Raw genomic sequence first — 19,719 nt, 5'->3', positions numbered from 1 at the left:
GTGTTGACTGCAGTCTTTTTTTTTTTTTTGTCAAGTTGGGTTTCTCAGTGTAGCCTTGGCTGTCCTGGAGCTCACTTTGTAAAACCAGGTTGGCCTTGAACTCACAGAGATCCACCTGCCTGTGTCTCCTAAGTGCTGGGATTAAAGGCGTGTGCCACCACCATCCAGGTTAGAATCATTATTTTATTGCACACAATATGAGAGCAACAACACTGAGGAGTGGGATTAATTACTGTTCACCATTGTGATTGAAATACTCAACAGAAATGATATAGGGAAGAAAAGGTGGATTGTGGCTCCTGCTTTCAAAGTCCAGTCTATTATGGGAGGGAGAGTATAACAGAAGAGTAGTTCAATTCATAGTTGGAGATATAGAGAACAGGCGTGTACACACAGTCTGCTAATTTTTCCCTTTTTGTCTTTTTTTTTTCCTTTCTGGAACCTCCAGCCAATAAAATGATGGTGCCTCCTACATTCAGGGTATATCTTTTCCTCTTAATTGGTCTTTTCTGCAAATGTCCTCAAAGACATAATTAGAGGTATGCCTCACCATCTTCTCAGCAATTATGATCTCAATCAAGTTGATAATGATGATTAAGTATCACAGAGGCTAATGCCATTGAAATATTCTTTTTTACTATTTGTTTCCTGAGAAAGGTAGAAAACTATTTTACTAAAGGACATAATGGAATCAGAAGGTTGTTGTCACTGGGTAAAAGGAAGAAAGGAGGATATGTCTAACCAATAATTGTTTCTAGGAGAAAGGGAATATAGAATATAGGTAAAGATTAGCTATTTGGGTAAATTCTGGCATGCTTGGGAATATAATGATGGACTCTCTTAATACTGCATCTGGCCATGAGGTGGTTTATGACAGGGAATATATTGCTTGGTTTTGTGGATTTAGTTTGTGGTATTGATCCATGAAAGGTTTTTAGTTTATGGAATACATAGGTCCAATCCAAACTATGTATTGACTAACTCTATAGGAAGAATTATCTCTCTGGATAGCAAGATTTTAGTGTCCAAACTTTCATTAAAATATTAAAAGAATGACTAATAATTCACCTTTGTTATTTTGAATAATGCTGCTTTGGTTTATTATGCAATCAGTTTTTATTTTTGCCCTCCATTAGTGGGGTACATTGTTAACAGAGGTCTTATTTGAAACACATGGTAATTCTTTTGGGTATTCTACTTTTTTAAACCAGACTTATCTCAGACTTACCATATTCCCAGAGATGATCTTGAACTAACTGCTCCTTCCTCTTCCTCCCAAGTGCTCATATTACTACTACAGTAGTCAGACCATTTTACATTCTTCCTAGAAATGCACAATACTTCTGATTTTTCCACATCACCATTAATACTATTTTCCAGTTTTTCTGGAAAAGCTTCTACATTAGTTTATTTTTCCCCAACAAAATATCAGAGGAAGAAGATGATTATGTCACAATACTGGAAATTTAAGGACATGTCTGTGAGCATGAGCTTGGCTTTAACACAAGTCTAGTAGCAACCTCATGGCCGACCTCAGGAGCATGTAAGTGAGAGAGAAATCACATCTTCAGAAAGGAGCCACTTGATTGATAATGCAAAGTTTGGAATTTTAGTGGAGCTAGCTAGAAATTGCCCAGAATATTAGAAAGAAAACATTTGGGAATTTTGGATAAAGGCTCAGCAAAGGAAAATATTAGAGAAATAGTCTCAGACTGAAATGAGGGCTTGATTAGAAATTAGGGAGAAAGGATATCCTTGTCATACAGTTGAACTTGGATGTGCTGTGTCTATAATGTAAGACATGCTAAAATTATGAATGATGAACTAGTTAATTTGGTAGGTAATATCTCAAAACAGTGAATCATTCAGGCTGTGGTACTGGGATTATTGGTCTGTTTTTGTCATACGTACAGAGATCCTCAGGAGCAAAATGAGAAGAATTTGGAAAGTTGACAGTTTGTCTTCTCAAACATATTTGAGACAGGAGGATGTGACAGAGTTATCCCTTGAAAAAGAGGTTAGCACATATAAAAAGTATCCATGGGTTAATTAGCAAAACAATTAGAGAAAGGCCCTGAGAACATCTCAGCAATTTTTTGGCTGTCTGTATCATAGGCTAAGAGGCCTAGAAAAGTAATCCTTTCATGGAAATTCAGATTGTTCTTTTTAGGCTTGTTGCTCTGGACTGGCTTAGGATTTGCTTTCTTGTGTTCAACCAGAAAATCATTTTATGGCCACAGTAGTGATTCAAGGAAACTGGCAGAGTTTGTTCCAGTGATAGCCCAGATTGCATTTATTAGATGCTCTTTCTTTAGGTATAAAAAATGTTAGCATTATAGGGTTATGGAGGCTTCTGCTAAAATTTCAAAGAAAGGACTGTTAGGCCTAGAGGAGGTTTGCAATACTGGATAGCTAATGGGAGTACAGTTCTAGTAGGGACCCAAACAACATACTGTTCTTGCCTGGGAAAGTGGCTGCCATTAACCCGAAGACCCAGTAAGTAGCCATGAGGCTGTACAGTCAAAACATCGGGGTTGTCAGAGTCCTTGTGGGCTTGTCTGTTGCCCAGTGTGTGTGAGATTCTGGCATAGGACCTAGAAAATTGAATGTCTCTGTTGCTAATCTGTGAACTTCCTTTCATCTGGTTACTTCTTTCTCTTTCAATTTGCTTTTGAGATAGAATTTTATTATATGGCCTAGGCTGGCCTAGAACATCTTAATTTGCCAAAGGCAGCAATGAGGAAATTTTCTGTCTGCCTCAGGTTCTCGAGTACTGTAATTTTAAGTGTATGACAACATATTACATATATGCACTTCTACACCCAGTTATTTTTATTCTTTTTTCACTTGCCTATTTCTTTTTTTGGGTGCTAAAACTTAGCCAATACATTTCCTTCATTATTGTCTTAGAAGTATATGATTTGTTTTCAATATTATATGTTAAAAAGAAGAGTGCTAAATATGAAGAAAGCAACTGATATGAACTTTCTCATCCATAACATAGCTTTATTAAAAGAGAAAGACTTATTGCCATGACTGACATGATAAGGCCTTAATATGGGAGAGCATAAACAGAGACAGTATATCATACTAGACACAGCATGACAGGTATGTAAAAGGGAACGAGAGACTCCCTTAAAACCAGGAGAGAAACTTTCTCACCTCTCATCAAAGAAGTTTCTATGTATAGCAGATGGGAACTATTTTAGAGAGCCACAACTGGTCCAAATACAGAGAACAACAGACCATGAGGTGCCCCAGTCTATAAATCCATACCATAACCACTATACCTAAGGTTCAGGGAACATTGAGGAAGAGAAGCAGAACAAGTTTAAGAGCCAGAGGATAGGGACAACTGCTGTAAGATTATCTCTCTTATGTATGACATCCAAGAAGCTATATCCAGGAAATCTCTACAATCTGGTTGACTAAACAATACCCTATCAATGACAATACAGGTCGGCAATGTAGATGGGAGAAATCTCTCAGGGTACTACCCTATATGAAGAGCTTCAGGCAATCAATGACTATTGAGAGAAAGAATTTGTCTTCTTCAGGGATGACCCCCTCCCCTAATTGGTTGTCTCAGACCAAGTGGTCAACCCTAATGCCATTCATACAAGCAACACTAAATGGATTTAGCAAGTTGTATTTATATTTTTATTATCAGAACTTATGTATAATAATAATAACTAAAGAAAAGAAGCTATGAATTTGAGAGAGAGTAGAAGTGGGGCAACATGGGAAGAATTGGAGGGAGGAGAGGAAGGAGGAAATTGATGTTAAGTTAGTACTCACATATGAAATTATCAAAAAGTAAATAAAAATTTAAAAAGAAATATATTGAAGTAAAAGTATAAGTGTCATCAGCAACATAATAGGGAGCTAGAAGGAGAAAGAGAACCTTCAGAGAAATCCCCTGAATAAAGGAAATATTCTGGCTTTTATTAGCTTGAAGGTTAATGGGATTTTCCATACCACATGATTTAGTTTGGTACAGCCTATATTTTAAGCATCAGGTATTGGGCATGACCATAAACTTATTTTGCAGTTAAAAGCAGCAGCACAGCACCCCTTTTAAACTCTCTGTCCCAAAGACAGAACTGCAGGGTGTGGCCTGATTTCTCTAGGTTGTTAGGACTAGTCTCCTAGATTCACCAGCCTCTTAAAGAGGCAGGGTTGTGATTTAACAGTAGAGTTATATACTGAGTATTGGAAGACTTAATGCACTTTGCATTATATAATGGAGATGAGCCTTAGAGGGCCAAGTATCAAATTGTAAATAGTCCTGCTGCCCTGCCCATCGTAAGTGTAAAAAACAACAACAGCAGCAATTGAATTTTTAAGCTGTGCTTTATCCAGAAGGCCAGCAATATGAGAAGATAGATCTCTTTTCCTTTTCATCCTTAGCCAGCAGATTATATAGGGCGGGAAGTATAGGGAGTGAGTCATTTCAAAGTGTAGTCTTGCCTCTCTGGTTAGATGATTAGCCTTGTCTCTTGAGATTTATGTGTTGGGTCTGTTCTCCTTATCATATCCTTTTTGTCACTGGGAAAAGGCTCCTCCTGAGCCAGTAGTTTGGGTGGCATCGAGACTAAGATGAACAAAGAACAGACTATGCACAGTGTGTGCAGGCAGATTTCTTCCTACAGTGTACTCTTATAAAATAGAGACTATGCAGTGTCCCTGCCAGAATGGTAGGATTTGGGTATAATTTGGGTGTGCTACTACTGGGTTCCAAGGTGTCCAAGTATTAGGAAATTCATCCGTAGTGTAGCAGTGCTAACAGGTAGTGAGACTTAAAACTTGGTGCCTAGAGTAAGGGTCTAAGGTCCCTGAGAGGAGCTCATTTCACAAGAAAGTGAGGTAGCCTTCATTGGCTTAATTGGACTTCTGATATTTTGTAAAAACAAGTTATTGTAAAAGAAATCCAGAGCCCTGTATCACTTTCTGGCTTGTGTTTTGTGTTATAATCTACATCCTAACATGCAATCTCCCAAGAGATTATTTCCAGAGCTAAGAAGTTGATAGCATTTCCTTGAAAATCCATATGACTATTAGCTAAATAAACATACTTTCCTAAAAATTTGCTTTGCCTCAGGTATTTCACTATAGTCATAATAGCATATAACAAAGCCTCCTAGATTGTGAAGTGACATTTCAATGTAGTTTTTATTTTCATTTCTCACTAGTTAGTGATATTTAATATCATCTCTTTACATGTTTTTTTTCCTATAACCAGTAGCTTTTAATCTATTTCTTCCTATACATTTAGTGTTGGATTTTCTTTTTTTTCTTTTATTTTATAATTTAATTTAACTTTACGTATCAGCCATGGGTTTCCCTGTCCTCCCCCCTCCTGCCGATATTTGATTATCTTCTATGAAGAAATCTTTATTTTAATCCTACGACCATTTTGGGGGGATTTAAAATTATTTAAAATGTTTTTGTACAATATATTTTTATTGTATTTTCTTCCTTCCACAACTCTTCCCAGATCTCCTCCATATCCCTACTGTCTCCCTTCCTCCCTCCTCCATCAAACAAATCCAAACAATCTCCCAAAAGAATCTTGGACAAGAAAAATTTAAAACAAACAAAACCAATAAGACAAAAATGCTAAAATGAAACTAAAAGTATCCACTACAAAAAGAAAAAAAAAACCCATGAATTTTGTTATGTGTTGGCCAATTACTCTTGGACTTTGGGTTAGAAAAGCAGTTCAATGGGGCTTAATGGAAGACAGTGGTGCTGAAGGTGAATTGAACTTTGGCTCAAGAGGTTTCAGAGGAGCAGAAATTTAGTATGGAGCCTATAGATTGATCTTTTGATATCTTTGTGAAGAATGTGGCTGCTTTCTGCCCTTGTCCAAAAATGTGCCTGAGGCTAAATTGAAGAGTTTTGGATTAATTGCTCCCAACCCTGCTCATCGAAGCTTCTTTTTGCAGTGGGCAGTGGTTAATGCAGAGACACTCAACTGGTCAAAGTGCTAAGAATAAGTGCTTGGGAGTGATCAGCCAAATATGGGCCATCTTTATCAAGCTATGAACTCTCATCCCACCATGGTTCAATGAACAGCATGAAGCAGAAGGTGGAAAGGGAAGGATGGGGAAGTGTGGTGCGAAATGCTGTCATCTGGACATTGAGTAGTTGTTTGCACTCATGAACTCACAGCAGCTGTGGTTACTTGCACTAGGTCTGCCCATGAACCAGCTAGTCAAAATTGCAGCATAGAAAAGGGAGAGGCTCACAAGATACCCCCATAGCTAAGGACATATTTGCAGTTTATAGATGCTGGGGGAAGAGGAATAATTTTTTTGTTCTCTCTGAGGGCAGCATCACTTACTCCACTTAGCATCAGATTTTTCTTTAAAGAGCCAAGGAACAACCAAGTTTAGGCAGTAAAAGAAAACAATCAAAAAGAGAAAGCTGGCCAGGCGGTGGTGGCACACGTCTTTAATCCCAGGACTTGGGAGGCAGAGGCAGGTGGATCTCTGTGAGTTTGAGGCCAGCCTGGTCTACAAAGTGAGTTCCAGGAAAGGCACAAAACTATACAGAGAAACCCTGTCTCAAAAAACAAAACAAAACAAGCACAGAGAGAGGGAGAGGGAGAGGGAGAGGGAGAGGGAGAGAGAGAGGGAGAGAGAGCTGGTGAAATGTGAAATGTATTTGAACAAGGGGGCCATGTTTCATCCCTAGCAAACAGCAGAACTTGGCAGTTTGGCCACATGGTTCTGACTTTAGAGTCAAGGATACAAAAGCATGTGTTGGGGTGTCCCTGAATGGAGGCCTAGAGAGGTCATTGCATGAAACTGTGAAGGCAAAGCCTGGATTGCCTCGGAGACTCCAAAATTATGGAGATACCAATCATGGGATACCTGCCAAGCAAAGCTGCTAACAGGGAGTGGAAGCAGCCCAAGAGAAAAATGTGTGTTTCAGTCATCAAAGCTTAAAGGATTTGGAGATCTGAAGAGTGTTTTGACATCAGACATGGAGATGCCGAGTTTGCAGTTTGCCCAGCCGGTTTTCAGTCTTGCTTTGGTCCAGAATTTCCTTGTTATGTTCTCTTTCCTCCCTTTTTGGATTGGTAATGTATATTTTGTGCCATTGTATGTTGGAAGTATGTGATCTCCTTTTCATTTTGATTTTACATGGGATTACAGTTAAGAGATTCCATGAATCTTAGAAGAGGCTTTGAACTTTGGACTTTTATTTACTTTTATTGACTTTTTTCTTTTGTTTATTTTTTTATTAATTTTTAAAATTTGCTTTACATACCAACCACAGTTTCCCCTCCTTCCTCTCATCCTGTTGTCTCCCACCACCTCCTATCTAACTCCTCAGAAAGGGGCAGGCCTCCCATGGGAGTCAACAAAGCATGGCATACCAAGTTGATGCATGACCAAGCAAGGCATCTCACCCTAGGGGATAGTTCCAAAATGCTAGTTTATGCCAGGGACAGATCTTGGTCCCACTGTTAGGGGATGTTGTGTTGCAACAGCCATGATTGTTTTGGGATGTCAATAAGACCCTCTTGGTTAACAACTCTATTGAATACAACCTAGTCCTGCCACTGGAAGCCTCCCCTGGCAACAAGAGATGAACATTTGAGACTCTGTATCCCCCGTTACTAGGAGTCCTCATTAGGATCACCTTCATATATTCCAGGAAGTTTTCACTGCACTAGGTTTCCACACCAGCCACAAAAGTCCACTGGTTCTAGCCATCTCTACTTGCACTCTCTGCCCCAGCTCATTGCCCTACACCTGATACCCCCACTTCTGTCCCCATTTACTCCCAGTCTACATACAAAATTTATTTTATTTTCCCCTCTCAGGGCTATCCATGCTTCTCCTCTAGACACCTTCCTCTTACCCAACCTCTCTGGGTCTATGGAATTAATGGCTAATGTCCATTTATAATTGAGTATTACCATGTTTATCTTTCTGGATCTGGGTTACATTACTCAGGATGATTTTTTTCTAGTTCCATCAAGTTGCCTGCAAATTGCATTATGTCATTTTTTTAATCAACTGAGTTTTATACTCTATTGTGTAAATGTATCACACTTTCTTTATCCATTCTTCTGTTGAGGGACATCTAGGATGTTGCCAGTTTCTGGTTGTTATGAATAAAGCTGTATTGAACATGGTTGAGCAAGTATTCTTCTGTTAGTATACAGCATCCTCTGAGTGTATGCCCAAGAATGGTGTAGCTGTGACTTGAGGTAGATCAAGTCCCAATTTTCTAAGGAACCACTATATTGATTTCCATAGTGGCTTTACAATTTTTTACTCCCACCAGCAATGGAGGAGTGTTCTCCTTGTTCTACATCTTCATCAGAATGAGCTGTCACTTGTGTTATTGATCTTAGCCATCTGACAGGTGTAACGTGGAATCTCAAAGTAGTTTTGATTTACATTTCCCTGATGGCTGAGGATATGGAACATTTGTTTAAATATTTCTCAGCCATTTGAGATTCCTCTATTGAGAATTCTGTCTAGATCTGAACTCTTTTTTTTATAAAGGGTTATTTGTTTTTTTTGTTTTTGTTATTGTTATTTATTATATTTGTGTTTTAATTTTACACATCAGCCATAGGTTCCCCTGTCCTCCCCCCTCCCGCCACCACCCCCACCTTCCCCCCAGCCCCTCCCCTTCATTCCCATCTCCTCCAGGGCCAAGACTCCCCTGGGGATTCATATAGTTTCTTGAGTTTTTTAATATATATTTTGGATATCAGTACTCTATCAGATGTGGAGCTGGTGAAAATCTTTTCCCATTCTGTAGGCTGTCTTTGTCCAATTAATGGTGCCTTTGCCTTATAGAAGCTTTTCAGTCTCATGAGATCCCATTTATTAATTCTTTATCTTAGTGCCTGTGCTACTGGTGTTCTTTTCAGAAAATTGTCTCCTGTGCTAATGTGTTCAAGGCTTTTTGATCCATTTGACTTGAGTTTTGTGCAGGGTGGTAAGTTTGGATCTATTTGCATTCTTCTGCATGCAGATATTCTGAAAAGATTTAATGCAACCTATATTGAAGGAAGCTTACTGCAACTTTTAAAAATCTGATAACCTGAATTTGCTTCTTTACCTTCTTCATAATAATATTATTAGTCTTAATAGCTACCATTGTAAAGTATAATTCTGATGTTGAGATTATAAGATATCCAGAATATGTCCAGTGTCTATGTGTGCAACCAGGATTGCTTGAGCTATGGCATCCAGAACTCAGAAAGTTCAGAAGGAACAAAAAATTGAAGTGTCATTGGAAACTCGTATAGTCACAGTATGGACTTACCCACTTTTTTTTTTTTTTGTTTCTGACTCCTTTAATGGTTTTAGGTGACATTCCTTTCTTTTTTATAATCTACATTGTATCTTATACAACCCATAATTTCTGGTCCATCAAAGGAAAAGGGATAAGAATCATCTGGATATGACCTTATCCTGTATGTTTTTGTTAACACTTTATTTGTGAAATAGTCATTGAGTTCAAAGTGAAAATATAAGATGAATACTCATAGGCTGGGCAGCATCTCAGAGCTTTAATATTTTTCAAGTGCTTCATAATAGGTTCACCATGTTCTTGAGCCATGTCATTGATCAAGTAAATATCCTTTAAAAAGGTCAGCCAAAACCCAAGAATTCCTTGAGATTTTTTTCTCTTTCTTTGTGTGTTTTCTCATCATCACCCTTGGCCTTTTTCTTTCAACTGCTCTGAAATTTCACCTTCTTTATCTGGCTCCAATTCATATTCTTCTGAAGGTTCAGAATTACATTAATGAACTCAAATCGCTATAAAGTAAAGGCCCATGAATGTAGAGGAAAAAAAGGCAAAAAGGAACATTCCCCACTTGATGTAAGTCAGACCCTAACAACTTGAGGCATGACCCAGTGATTTGTGATGCTTTATACAAACAAAGCCTAACTCCTAGTGGCTCTGGTGCTTCACTCCATATGGGCAATCTCAGAAAGCACAAGTGGCATTATAAGATTTACTACCTCAAGATAGTGAGTTACTCTCTTAAACTTTATTCAGATACAACCGCACACAAACTGCTTAGGAAACAAGATCATTGATTCTGTGTGTCCTGACTGTGCAGTTCTCCATTTTAGCATTCTCTTTCATATTCATGTTACTGCAGGAGAAAAGTAATCATCAATCATACTCAGCTGTTAAAATTGCAAGCTACAATAATGACTTCCCTGGCAAGACATATACACTGATGTAATTAGTGGCATAAACATCCTAGTAGTCTCCATCTACTTTATGACTGGATTGAAGTCCTTCTATACAAGATAAAATTCATCCCTGACACCTTTATTGGGCCAAGAACCTATACTAGACAGGTCATGGGCCATAGGAGAAAACCCATTACTTTTATGCTGCCAAATGAATATAGTATTAAACTGACTTCTAATGACTTAGTGTTTTACCTATATGTTGATACATGTCTCGGTCCTCACCTGAGAAGCTTCTGTTTGCACTAGACTGTGATTAAAACAAAGACTCACAACTGGCCATTATCTGTCTGTCTATCTATCTATCTATCTATCTATCTATCTATCTATCTATCTATCCATCCATCCATCCATCCATCCATCCATCCATTCATGTATCTATCATCTATCTATAATGTACCCCTGTCATCCAAGTTTTAGCAATCATTGAAGAGGAAAAAGATGGAAAGCCTGTAAGACTCAGAGCTGGTGTGTGACTTCAAGGAAGGAGTGTCTTCAGAACACAGGAGAGCCATGGCATAGCATGCACAAGACATGTCAAACCCAAAAAGGCAGACAACATCTCAGCATGGAGAGGGATATGAGCATGGAATTCTATTTCTAGCCAAAGAGTTAGTGGCAGTTATTAGTTGCTAGGAAAGGGAGGGTCAGTTCTTTCAAAAAGTTGGAGTCCCTGATCCACGAAATGTGCTCCAGGGGAAGACCACATATCTAAGAATATTTGGGCAGTACAAATTGACACAAAATTGGGTGGGGAAGGAAAGGGGTGGAAGATGAATAGTAGATATGATCAAAATTCATTGTAAAAAATTCTTTAAGAAAATGTTTAAAAAGATAAAAAAAAGTATAGTGTATGCCATTCTCAAAGAACTCATAAAAAGGAAAAAAAAATCAAAGGTCTTCTATCTGCACTCTAAAAAGGCTCACTATTTACTTTCCAAATCTGACACTTTTCTTTTTTATTACTGCTCTACTGAAAGTACCCAAGGGGTGGATTTTTTTTTATTCTTTACCAGTTTGGTCTAGTACTTTGTATGAAGGCTCATTATCATTTTCGAAAATGTTTTGCTTTAAGTCCTCTCTTTTAAAATGGCTTCCCATCATGACACCAGTGAGCAATCTGGAAAGGGCAATGGCCATTTCTCTAGTGTCTGTTTGCTGTGCAGCTTGCAAATTTCCCATCATGAATACTATTTTTGCAAAATGCCACAATGTGTGCCTGTGGGGCTTTCTGACACTTCCTTTACAGCTCTACTGAAGGTACCTGAGGGGTGGATCTGTCTGTCTATCTATCTGTCTATCTATCTATCTATCTACCTACCTACCTACCTACCTACCTACCTACCTATCTTCTATCCCTTATTTATTCCTTACCACATTGGTCTAGTACTTTGGGTGAAGGCCCATTATTTATTTTCCAAATCTAAAGTTCAGTATTTCTGGATTTTCAGCTGGCCTGTAAGTCTCCTGGTTATTGTTGTGTTCTCTTGCTTCTCCTACTCAGTTACCTTTCCCTGTAGCCATGCCTCTGATGCTTTGTTTCAGATCATGAAATGGCATGGGAGTACTTAGTGCCTCTAATTCACCAGTTTCCTGTCTCCTAAGCCACAATTTGAGAATTACTCATTCTATGGGTATTTCCCATGTGTATGCAAAATTTCCATGCTAAAACAGGCTTTGTTTACTTAAATTAATCTATTTTTACAAGGGCCCCAGACAATTAACCTAAGATGGGTAGGTGGAAAATTGTTTTTTTATCATCTACATCATTCATAATAAATGATACTGTGATGTAACTACTTCTCTTGTATACATGACTCAGTTTTCCAGCTTAATTGTATTTGATTCATTACTTTCACAAGATTTTTTTCTTAATAAGTACTGAATGTTAGAAAAAAATTTCAGTACATGATGAGACAACTTATTCCTCATTCTTCATTAATATTTATTTACTGTTATATGACTGTTTCTGTCTGACAAAATTTACTTTTATTTCTTTGTTATAGCAACATATTAAGACAAATGTTTCTATAAATGATATAAAAACAATCAGTCCTGTAGCTTCTAAATTTCCTTTTCCCCTGAGGTATTCACATTTGTCTCTTTCAATTCATCATTCTGATAATTATTTCTATGCACCTATGTAATACTTTAGTATTTTTATTTAAATTTTGACACTTCATTGACTTTAACCTTGATGTATATGAATTTTGTTTCATCCTCTCCATTCTAACATTATTATATTCACATACTATATTGTAAATATTTAATTTTTTCTGTATACTTGGTTATCTCAAAAAAAATGATTATGAGGTTGGGGTATGTAGCTCAGTGGTAGAGTGCTTGCTAAGGCCCTGGGTTCAGTCCTCAGCCAAGGAAAACAAAAACAACAACAAAAAACAAAACAAAACAAAAAACAACAACAAAAAAAAACAAAAAAAATGATCACAATGACTGTCATTCTCTTAGGTAGCCAGTTACTAAGCTTAAAGGTCAAATCAGTTAATGCAAACTAACAAACCAACTAACACAGAACCATACCTCATGTATCTGGCCCATACAAACTGAAAACAATACTTTTCTGCCTTAATCATTGTGGTGGTTTGAATGAAAATGGCCTCCATAGGCTCAGAGGGAGCGGCACTATTAGGAGATGTGGCCTTGTTGGAGGAAGTATGACATTGGGCTTTGAGGTTTTAGATGCTCAAGCCAGGCCCAGTCTCTCTCTCTCTTTCTGCTCCCTGCCTATCCAGATGGAGAACTTTCATCTCTCCTTCCAGCACCATGTCTGCCTGCTGCCATGCTTCCTGCCATGTCAATAATGGACTAAAACTCTGAACCTGTAATCTAGGCCCAATGAAATGCTTTCTTTTATAAGAGTTGCTATGGTCATGGTGTCTTTTCACAGCAATAGAAACTCTAACTAAGACAATTATCTTAGGGCCAGATGGCAGACGACTATAGGCAACCTCTATAGCTCAAAGGCCTCAAAATTTTTCAAACTAGTCAACACTAAAGTGCTTCCAGTGCCCTGCCTTTTATTCCCTAATGAAATCCAATAAAGGCAGGGATCTAAACATTTTTCTTGCTCTTGTCTTCTATTTGCAAACCTGTGACTTGACTGTACTTGTGTCTTCTGCATTTCATTTTGTATAGAAGTCATTGCCTCCTATATCTATAGGCTTATAAGCATAGGAAATTTTCTTGTTTCTCTGAGCTTCTCCTATGTTTCCCCTTGTAGCAACATTTTTGACCTTATTCAATGTTGCAGAACACATATAACTTTCACACTTCCACCCTATCAATAACTTGACACATTCAACCAATGCCATCTTCTTCTTTTCTCTTTACAACTCAGACTACAGGTCAATGTGCCTATTGGTTTCCCATGTTGCATTACCTTACATAATTTCTAGCTCCTTCTGTATCCGAATTAAAACTACCATTGCTAAGATTGGCTGAGTTTTGTGATTTCTTGGAACTCAGATAATGATACCCTTAAATTAAGGTGTATTTCATATTTCATTTGAGCTTCATATTCCATCTGAAAAATGTGATCTGAAAGATGCTAACAGGCCTTTAAAACAGCATAGAGTTGGAGTTCCTACATTTTTTTTCTCATGTTCCTCTTCCATATACACAAGAGCTCTGGAATGCCCTTATCAGCACTAAGACCAGACTGCCTAAAGGACTGAGTCATTGCTTTGCAAGCCTTCCCTGAAATCTTAGTCTGTTTCAGAAGTGTGAGCAGAGGAACCACTTGTAGTCAGATATCCATCACAGCCAGGGAGCCTGAATTCAATCTATCACAGCTCCAGGATGAGAACTAAATGATAATTAATAGTGGCTTTCAACTTTATGAGATTTAGAATCACCATGGGAATAAGCCTCTGGGCATGGCTGTATGGGATTATATGGATTATATTCATTAGGCTACATCTTTTAGTCAGATGTTTAATGCTTAGTGGATCTGGAAGTATGGAGACAGATCCATTATAACTATCTCAGTGCAATGTTTACTTCTTTCTTTCCCTATACACATGGGAAACACCCATGACTCGAGCATAAGTCATTCCAGTGTTCACAATCTAAGGAGTCTTGGAAGAGTGGTAGGGCCACCTACATGGCCCACAAACATTAAGTGGCCAGTCAAAGACCATGATATACAAACAAGGGGAGTGACTAACAGAAAGAGAATGTTGGGCATAAGGGTCCTAAGTCTTACCCTTATACACACAGATAAGTTTAGCTACCAGTCCTCATCAAAGAAGCCTCTCTTTACAGAAAATGAAGACTATTACAGAAAAACCACAACTGGACACATGCAGAGATCAAAAGATTGCGGGAATCACAGCTTCTGAATCTATGACTCATGTAGTATCATGGAAGAGGACTTGGAAAGAGTGTAAGAGCCAAACACTGGAAATCCACCTTAAAACAGTCTCTTCTATACATGGCTGCCTAAACAAGACCAGAACACTGACAATATCAATGTGCATATTAACATGGAAAGGGAAAATTTTCAAGGTGTCGTATACCCTCAGACAATGAACTACAAGCAACTAATGACTGCTGGGAGGAGAACGAACTTCTCATGAGTATTAGCCCCTTACTGGTTGTCCAATGCATCATGATCCACCTTGTAACTGTATACACACAAACAACAAAAACAGAATCTACAAGTTTTATATGTGTGTGTGTGCACATGCATATGCATATATATATGTAAGAATTATAATCAAAGGAAATGAGGCTATGAACTTGAGAGTGGAGTGGCATGGGAGGGTATCGAAGGAGAGTAAATGGGGGCACTGGAGGGAGGGTAGAGGGGAGGGAAAGTGATGGAATTTTACTGTATTTAAAATATTAAAAATAAAATACAAAAGGGGAAATATACTATTGGTGAACATATGACACTTGTCCTGTACAGGATAATCATCAGCATAAATAATAAGAAAGATAAAAACCAGTAAGTTCAACTACCCTGCCCCAAATTCACTTAGCTGACTACATTTTGAAGGACCCACAAAGAAATTACTTATTCATCCTTCTTACTCTTATGTTTACAATTTTTATTTTACTGTTTCAGTAGGATTTATACTTCATCTTATATCTTTGAAAAGATTTTCTGTTTTTGCTTTTAGTTCCCATTTTACCCTTATCTACTTTCTAATGCATTTTTTCATGATTAGGATTTTTTCTCTTTTTCATTTTCTTTTCTTTCTGTCACTTATGCTTCCTTGTTTTTTCTTTTACTGTTCTTTTAGTAATATTTAGATTTCATCTTATTTTTTAGCTCTTATGATGTTCTTATTCCTTTTATTATATCCTTTTACTATATTTATTAGTGTATTTATCAAATCTTATTCATTTATATATCATTACAGAGAAATTTTATCTTTTCCTTTTATTGCTTCTTTCTTCTTCCCTCACGTTCTTTTATTTACCCTTGATTATCCTCTACCATATTCTTTATCTTAAGTATCTGTTATTTCTACCCCAAATAATTTTAACTTCACTTTGTCATTTTGTATTTTATGGTCACTAATATTATATTATTGGGCTTTAAACAATTTTTAAGTGCATTTTTATTGCTTGGATAGTTTGATGTAATTGCTGTTATAGTAATTTGTTTTCTTCTCTGTGGGGTGATCTCTAAAGAGTAGGTGCATTCTAAGAAGATTCCCCAATACAACTAAAAGCATTATGCAAACCACCAAATATACAAATCATTACATGGAAACATAAGAAACATGACAATGTAAGGTGTGACATGTTTCCTCCCAAAGATCATAACTACTCACTTATTGAATCCAAACATACTGAAATGGACAAAATGCCAGATAAAGGACTCAAAAATTTACTTATAAAAATGATTGAAGACTTTAAAAAGCAAATGAATACATCCAGGAAGTTAATTTAGGGTCAAATGAAGAAGGCAAGCAACACAATGGCCAGAACACAAATGGACTAGACCATGGGGAAGAAATCATATCTGGAACAGAGGGCAATGTCAAGGGAATAGTCTATTACAGCTAATAAAGTAAAAAAGAATATTGTCACAGCTTCCACACCTTCTGATTTCAATCTAGAGATGACATCAAAGAACCACAAGGTGAATGAATAAACTGAGATTTGTAAAAAAATGCATAGAATATCTATTCAATTAAATTATAACAAAATTTCCTAAATTGATGGGGAAAGTGGCTATGCAAGCACAAGAAACATTTAGAATTCCAAATAATTGGGGCTGCAAAGATGGATCATTTGAGAGCAATGGCTTCTCTTCCAGAGGACCAAGTTTCAATTCCCAGCACCCACATGGTATCTGCAGAGAATCTGATGCCTTCTTCTGACCTCTACAGCTATCAAGCATGCACGTGGTACATATATATTCATGCTGACAAAAATTCATACATATAAAAATGAATTCTAAAAAATAGAACTCTAGATATAAGCAGAAATGGACCTCTTTACATTATTGAATAGATATCAAAACTATAAAAATAAATAAATTATAAGCTATTATAAGAAAACCCTTCAAATCATGTATAATGGCCAACCTGTCAACATCACGTTGGATCTCTATAAAGCCCTAGAAGTTTCAAGGACTGAAAATGAATAACTGCTAACCAAGAGTGCAGTATCCAGGAAAGCTGTCTTTCAAAACTGACAGAGAAATGGGAACTTTAGAGACAGCATAAACTAAAGCAATTCATGGCCAGAAGCAAGTACTTACAGAAATACTTCGAGAATCTTAAATAAAGAAAAGGAAGAAGTTCTGTATCAAGCATGGAATCACAAGTAAAGACAAATTTTGTGACAATAGTAGATGACCAAATGAGAACTAAGGAGGACTTTGTCATGTGCAATGCAGTAAACCAACAAACACCTCATACTAGTGTTGAAATTCATTTTCATGTCCCTGACAAATCAGAAGGGAGAAAGGACTTACTTTTGGCTCCCATTTTGAAGGCACCATTTATCATGGGTGGAAGTGAGGCAGCTGGTAGCAGCTACTTGAAATGATGAAGCTTGATTTGAGTTTTACTATTTCAGTACTATTTCATAACAAAAATGAAATGCTTTATTGTATTTATTAGGCATGGATTATTTATATCATTGACTCTCCTTTATTAGGTAACTTCACTTTGAGGACTTCTCAAGTTTCTTTTCAATGCTGGAGTTTTAACCCAGGACCTTGTAACAGGCCAGTACTCTGCCACTAAGTTCTACCACAGCCCTGTGTATTTTTAAAAATTATTTCATTGGAGTAATAGGACCATGAGACTGTACTGATTTTGTGTCATTGTAGCAAGAATATTGTAAAGGTCATATGACAGATTAACTAATGATCTAATTTTCTTATGTGACAAATTAATACTTTTAGAGTTTTATTTGTAGATAAGAATTTGACGTATATAATCTTTAATGCCTTGAGGCAAAAATTATGGCTTTTTTGTAAATTTAAAAGTTTATACACACAGTAAATAATCTTGTCATTAGCTAATTGGGATTTAATGACAAAAATAAAATTTCAAGTATAATATCTTTGATGGTATACAAATGGAAATGTATTAAAACAGAGTTGTATAATTTTCATCAAGTTATTAAGGATTTATTTCCTAAAAATAATTTATTTCACATGGACAGAAATGACCTGTCTCTCATGAATCTATATGTAGAACAATGCTGTTTTAGCCTTGATTTTTAAATTTTCACTCATTTTTTAGTTTGTTTTAAATTCACTGTTGGAATAAAATGAGTAATACATTATAAATTGACTTTTGTATACTTTTAAAAATGAGACAAATCTATTTAATAATGCATTTTTTGTTCTCATCTTGCATAAAACCAAAACTTTGTATTACTAAAGAGTTTTTATGTGTATGTCTCTCTGTGTGTATGTATACATCAGCATGTGCATGTGAGTGCCAGAATAGAGCAGCGGAACTGTAACTGGAGTTACAGGCAGCTGTGAGCTGCCCAGCATGCCTGGTGGGAGCTGAATCCAAGTCCTCTGAAAGTCCAACAGGAGCTCTTGACTGCAGAGCCATCTCTCTTCCCCGAAACTTGCATAACAATTGAAACAGGTACCATATGCACAGGGACTTCATGTTAAAACAGGGACTTATTTGATTATTCACAGATGTTTCAAATTTCACAATTTTTCAATGAAAACAAAAGTAGGCTATACTTTGCAGGTAGTTGAACAATTTTTACAGTGTTTTATTTTTATTTTTAATTATGTGTGTGTGTAGGAGTGTGTTCTTCAGTGCCCAATGGGCCAGAAGAGGGATTCAGATCCCCAGGAGCTGGAGTTGTAGCTGGTAGTGGTAAGACATTCTCAATGGGACTCTGAGAAGCAAACTTAGGTCCTCTGGAGAAACAGCCAGTGCTCTTCACTGCTGAGTCCTCTCCCCAGTCTCTTGATGTACAGTTTTAGAAATTGTTCTATTAGAGCATGCCAATGATACCCTAAAACTTTAAAAAGTGGTACGTAAGTTTCTGAAACATACTGGCTTCTGTGACTACTTCCATGACTATAAAATATGTGTATTTTTCCAATTAATTTGTCTTGGTTAGTTTATTGTGATAAATACTAGAAAGGTTTGTGTCCACAACTTCTAAAGCCGGTAGTTCTCACTTTAGCTTATGTGTTTGTGTGATAGATGTTAACTCTTCTTTTCTTAAATATTCATATGATAGCTTATGTGATTCAAGTAGGTGTCCTTGTCTGTTTCCCTCTTTCTAATCTTTTAACCCCAGTCATGTCGGAGATTTCTCTAGCTTTCTGGTACTTTTAACATTTAGAGTCTCGTAGGGCTCAGACCTTGGCTTTCAGCTTAAATTACATTGTGTCCTTTGTCATGTTCACTTAGCCTCAATACTTTCTTAAGACATGATGTACCTTTCTTATCATTTTATAATTTTTTTTAATTTTGGAAAAATATCTGTAAATAACTTAATAATCATCCCATCAAATCTACAAAAATATTCCCCAAAGCATGCAAATAAAACCCAGAAAAAATACCATAACTCTCTCATTAACACATTGGGAGCCATAAGTTTATACACACACACACACACATACACACACACACACACACACACACACACACACACATATGGTTACAGAAGGAACATCTGCTGATCTTTACCTTAGGGAGTTCATAGCCTGGTGTTAGTTTACAGTTTTTGGAAAGGTGTACGTACTGAAGTATAGAAGTCTGCCTAAGGAGGAGTAATAGGAAGAGCTGCTTGTGTAGTAGTTCACACACAGTAAGTTGGTGGTTGTGCTTTGGAGCTTTCAAAGCAGATGATAGAAGCTGAGCTGGAGGTGCACAATTAAAGGAATATTTTTTCCTATGCGAAAATTTTAAACAATTATTTCTATTTCTGTCCCTCTGTCTTTCTGACTCTGTCTCCTGCCCAGTTTTCTCTCTCTCTCTCTCTGTCTCTGTCTCTCTGTCTC

General features: G+C 37.0%; 1 pseudogene; it reads right to left on the bottom strand.

Moving 5' to 3' along the window:
- Positions 1-9,031: 9,031 nt before the first annotated feature.
- Positions 9,032-11,426, bottom strand: LOC118574749 (annotated as a pseudogene).
- Between the last annotated feature and the right edge of the window lie 8,293 nt (positions 11,427-19,719).

Source organism: Onychomys torridus, chromosome X (genome assembly GCF_903995425.1).
Source record: "Onychomys torridus chromosome X, mOncTor1.1, whole genome shotgun sequence".
NCBI classification, from domain to species: domain Eukaryota; kingdom Metazoa; phylum Chordata; class Mammalia; order Rodentia; family Cricetidae; genus Onychomys; species Onychomys torridus.
This window is presented reverse-complemented; position numbering and strand designations above follow the sequence as displayed.